We start from the raw sequence: 5,489 nt of genomic DNA, 5'->3' as shown, positions 1-5,489 counted from the left end.
ACCTTCCTACTTCCTAATGTTTTCTTCCCGGCACTGTGCTTTCCTTTTCTGTTCAAACATTTCATGGTAGCATAACAGTCTTGCAAGAAATTGGATGCTGCCATCCGTACCAATGAGCTAGGTTAATTTTCCACAGAGAAGGTGACACGCTCTTGTCTTTCGGCCTGCCAAATGCCACAGAGTGGAAGAGGTTCCTTTCCCTTCATGCTAACTCTTGGGCTTCGATTTCACCGAACTTCTTCAGCAGTTGACAAAGCACCTGGGACAGCCATTGCCACTTAGAGCTGCCTAAGCTTTCTCAATAAATCAGATGTTAATTGGGTAGAGTGTATTAGCTTTGGGTGCTTAAACAGTGCCTTAATTTGATTTTCTACTTCATTTTACAAAGGCAAACGGGCTAAACTGGCTAGAAAGTACCAAGTGCCAGAAAGTGAACTTACCCCGACGTAAGCCATGCTGTTGCTGAAGGGATCTCTAGAAGAGATCCTCATTAATATCCTCATTAATATCAAATCCTCATACTTGATAAGTCAGGGGATTCCGTTTTTGTGAAAAGTCATGAGAAAGAGCTGTCAACAGCTCTTAAGGATACAGCTAGTCAACCCAAACGATTCTCTTAGCAGATGACTAAATATAGAGTATGCCTTTGATGACCGAATTATTTTTCTCTAAGTTTTTAGTATGTGTATAATGGTTTGTGCTACTGGAATGCGTGCTAATTAAATTTTTGAAAAGTATGATATGGATTTTAATAACTATGATGTGGGACACACATGTCCCACTTAACTCAGATGGTAAGATAGGTGGATTGCGCATGGAAAAATTCATAAAGACAACCTGCAGTGGCTACATGTAATTGTTGCTTTAGTCTCATTCATAGGGCTTATTCTCTGCATTCCTGTCTAGATCCCTTGACAGGTAAGAGCTTTCCAACCTATGTCATTTGGCCCTGCTCATCCCGGCTTCCCAAGAAACAAGGGTCTTCCTTTTCCTCTGATTTCCTGGCCCGCAGTAAGCTCCCTGATAAGAGCGAGCCTGGAGGAAGGTTGGTCACACCTGCCCCTGTCTTTACAGTTCCATGTTGAAAACCTGTTGATCACGGTAAGGCCAATAAGGAGGTACAGCCATCAAGGGCACCCTTTGAGAATGCGTCTTTGGATTGTGTGCGCCTGGTGCTTGCAGTCAAAGGGGGCCACTGCTCCCACAATTGCATGATGCTCTGCAACTGCCCGTGGCCAGTGGCTGACTGAGGAGGAACCATCGTTGCTCTTTCTTTTGGAGTTGTGGAATGTTGACAAAACTGCCACAGGCATAGTGTCCTGTCCCTTCACGGCCGACACACCGCAGATGTCCCTGCTGTCATTTATCTTTCCTTTGCAACATTCCTGGTGGTCCCTTTCCTTTGGCTCTAGCCGTGTCTACAGCCGCGTGCCCTTTGGTTTGATGAGAGGAGGAGAAAGATGTGTCAAAACCGCAAGTCCATGACAGTCGTGGCGTGAGTGGTAGAGTCCGAGTACAACACGCTCACCGAGGGAGAGGGGTGGGTCACTCCGTAAGCCTTTTTCATTTCCCTTCAGGTTTTAAACGGACTGAAAAACCAGTCATGAGTCTGCCAAACACCGATCTTTCTACCTGGAGTTGGGCAGGCTTCGTTGGCATGTATTGTTTTGTTTGGTGAGTGGCCCCTCAATGGAACCATGCCTTCATCAACTGCAGTGGCACTACAGGGCACAGGCATTTCTTCCAGGGGACTATTGACAGCATTGATAATTAGCTGTAATTTATGAAGCTGGTCGCAGCCAGGTTTTCCTTTGTGCACAGCCATTGAATTGTCATTGTTGTGTATATTTTTGGTCAGTCTCTCGAATCTTGTGTTAGTCATAATTCTATAACAGATGTAACTCCCCAGAGGAGGTTACTGATAAGATGTGTATACCAAAAAAATCCCAAATGTAGTGCCATCGAGACAATTCCAACTCCTGAGCACCTCTATACGTCCGCGAGTACATGGCAGCAGTGATGTCTTTATTTCCTCTGCAGTGGTAGGCTGCCCTGTTTTCACTTGACATTCTCATCTTCTGAGCTCTCATCATGTTGTATGCTCTCGGGTCACATAGAGATGTGTTTGGTCACTTATAAGGGATGCTGGTGGCATAAGGGTCAACGCACTACGCTGCTAACTGCCAACAAGTAACCTACTTCTGTATCTTCAATGGATCAAGTCTGGGCAAACTTTGGCTTATTAGTATAATGAGTTCATTATACTTTCAAAGTTGGAGACATTTTTGCACCGTTCTCTCTGTTTCCCTTACTTTCATCATGGGCCTCATTATCTGGCTCAATCCTGTCTTCTACAACACCAACTGCTGCATCATCTTCTAATGCCATCTCAGCGTCACCAGCAAAATGAGCTTCAGAATCCACAAGACAGGTAGGTTCATCTGAGGAACCTTCATCACACTTTCTCAGATTCATCGACACTCTTGGGCTGAGAAAAAAAACATTACAGAATGACTTCATTCTTCAAAAAGTCTATTTCCAAAGAAGAAGGATTTTTTAAGGGGGAAAAATCCGGATTCTTCCAAGCCTTGATAATATGCACACTGTACCTCCACACCAATAGGGGAAAACACAAAGGGCAAGCTTGTGTCCTTCCCACCTCACGTACACATGTGAACAGCGAAAGGACCTGGTGGCATGGTGACATGGGAACATGACTAGTTGTTGTTAAGTGGCATTGACTTGGTTCTGACCTACAGCGATCTGATGCACAACAGAAGGAAACACTGCCCAGTCCTGCGCCATCCTCACAATTGTCCCTGTGCCTGAGCCCATTGTTGCAGCCAGAGAGTCAATCCTTCTCCTTGAGAGCCGTCCTCTTTTTCACTGCCCCTCCACTTTACCAAGCATGATGCCCATCTCCAAGGCCTGGTCTCTCCCGCTAATAGGTCCAAAGTACGTAAAATGAAGTCTCACCAGCCTTGCCTCTATGGAACACTGGCTTCATTTCTCCCACGACAGATTTGTTTGCCCTTTTAATAGTCCTGGTACTTTCAATATTCTTCTCCAGCAGCACAATTCGAATGCATTGATTCTTTATTGGTCTTCTTTATTCAATGTTCAACTTTCACATGCATAGGAGGCCATGGAAAATAACACAGCTTGGATCAGGTACACCTTAGTCCTCAAGTAACGTCCTTGACTTTTAATACTCTAAAGAGGTCTTGTGCAGCAGATTGACCTAATATAACGTATCTTTTGATCTCTTGTCTGCTGCTTCCGTGAACATTAATTGTGGATCCCAGCAAGACAAACTCTTCGACAAATTTAACCTGTTCTCCATTTGTCATGAAGCTACCTATTGTTCTAGTTGTAAGGATTTGGGTCCTCTTTACAATGAGTCATAATCCGTTCTGAAGGCTCTGACACTTGACCTTCACCAGCAAGTGCATCAAGTCCTCCTTGCTTCCAGCACGCAAGCTGTGTCATCTGCACATCACAGTTGCTAAAAAGCCCTCACTCAATCCTGATGCCACATTCTTCGTATAAGCCAGCTTCTCTGATTATTTGCTCAGTCTACAGATTGAATAAATACGGTTAGCGTATACAACCTTGTTTCATACCTTTCCTGATTTAAAACTATGCAATGTTTCCAATGTTTCCTTGTTCTGTTTGCACAACTGCCTCTTGGTCCATGTACAAGTTCCACATGAGCACAATGAAGTGTTCCGGAATTTCCATTCTCCCCAAGGTAATCCAAAGTTTGTTGTGATCTACACACTCAAATGCCTGGGCATACTCAATAAAACAGAAGCAAACATCTTTGTGGTTTTCTCTGATTTCACCCAAGAGTCATCTGATCCATCTTACTAGTATAATGAAGAGAAGTTCTCAATGCCTGCAAGGAACATGAATACCAGGAGGCTTCAAAAAGTTCATGGAGAACTTTCTGAAGCTCTTTTTCACAGTGTGTTAAGGATACTACAACACACACTTGCAATGTTTCATGCCTGAAAGTAAGTTATTCATTTGAAAGTTAAATCGTAACAAAAACTGTAATTTCCAAGCGACATGCAGAAAACCACAAATATACTTCCAAGGCTCATCTCACTGTACAAAAGCCAAAAGACACAAATGTTTTAGGCAATCATGCCTCTGGGATGGTCTACTTCATACAATAACCTTTTCATACAACGTTTCTTTAGTTCTAAACAGTGATGCTTAGGTGCCAGCACATACAATAAACAGGACACCAGTACCCAGAGAAACCACAGAGGCCAACGTACATACACCTGGGTCCCTGTGGCCGTAACCGGGTTAAACTGTATAGCTATTAACATAACATTGGACTATGTCTTCAGGTCATCTTTCTCCTACCTGGAGGGTCTAGATTTTGAAATTGCCTTTTTTTATAAACCTGTTGGAAATGATCCCATGTGCTACAAAAGCTTTTAAGTCAGTTGCAATGTTTCTTCTCATCCTTCTAAAACCGTACAGACCAGTATTTAAATCTAGTGGGAAAGGAAACTAGAGCCTTGACATCGCTTCTGAATCCTCTACCTCACCTTCAAAAATTAGTCTTACTGTAATAGAGTTATTTTGATACCTACTACAGTTTAAGGTCACATTTTTAATCAAGTTGAACAGTAATTGCTCTTGTTCTCTGTATACTTGAAAGCACATTGTGTTCTCCTTTGATTAGTGTAAAAACATTATACCTATCTTATGGTACTTGGAGCTTTTTTAATTCTAAGTTATTGTAGAGGTTTATGTTTATGATAGCTTTACCTTTGTGATAGATTGTTGGTTGGGCATCTATAAACATTTATTGGGCACTTATTTATTCTAGACACTTTGCTAGATGCTGGGGACATACAAATGAAGAATTGCGCATACTCCCTGCATTTGAGAAACTCTGAATTCTAGTGAAGGCAACATGAAAGAAAAAGTTAAAAGCACTTTATACGAAACTAACCATTTTCAAGGAGCCCTGGTAGCAGAGTCAGCTTCAAACCATGAAGTTGGTGGTTTGAACCCACCCACCCCTGCTCCTGGGAGAAAGATGTGGCAGTCTGGTTCCCTAGAGATTCATCTTGGCACCTGCTCTCCTTTGACCGACAGGGTCAATAAAAGTTGGAGTCAACTTGATGGCAACGGGTCAACATCTTCATAAATGTGACCATTCATTAGGTCATTATTTCAGTGGGGAAATGGTTTTTTTAAATAATTTACTGGGAAATGTTGTTTCTAGTTGCATCCTGACACTAAAGAACCCAGGCTTTTGACTCCAAAGGTTCTCAAGTTATAACCACTGCTCTAACTTGTGTATTGAAAATCAAATTCCCTGACAGAGTGGTCCTCAAACCTGTGTGGGCAAGAGAATCACCGGTGCACGCTTTAGAATGGAGACTTGTTAGGAGAGCTCCCCAGAGACTCGGATGCAACATGATGTGCCCACAAATGCACCTGTATCCCTTCTAAGCGCACAT

General features: G+C 42.8%; 1 protein-coding gene across 1 annotated transcript in view; it reads right to left on the bottom strand.

Moving 5' to 3' along the window:
• HYDIN (HYDIN axonemal central pair apparatus protein) overlaps positions 1-5,489 on the bottom strand; it is a 402,419-nt gene that overhangs the window by 279,477 nt on the left and 117,453 nt on the right. The window lies entirely within an intron of this gene.

The sequence above is a fragment of the Echinops telfairi genome, unplaced genomic scaffold (genome assembly GCF_000313985.2).
Source record: "Echinops telfairi isolate 266 unplaced genomic scaffold, ASM31398v2 ScPeMD7_2291;HRSCAF=2852, whole genome shotgun sequence".
In the NCBI taxonomy this organism is placed as follows: domain Eukaryota; kingdom Metazoa; phylum Chordata; class Mammalia; order Afrosoricida; family Tenrecidae; genus Echinops; species Echinops telfairi.
This window is presented reverse-complemented; position numbering and strand designations above follow the sequence as displayed.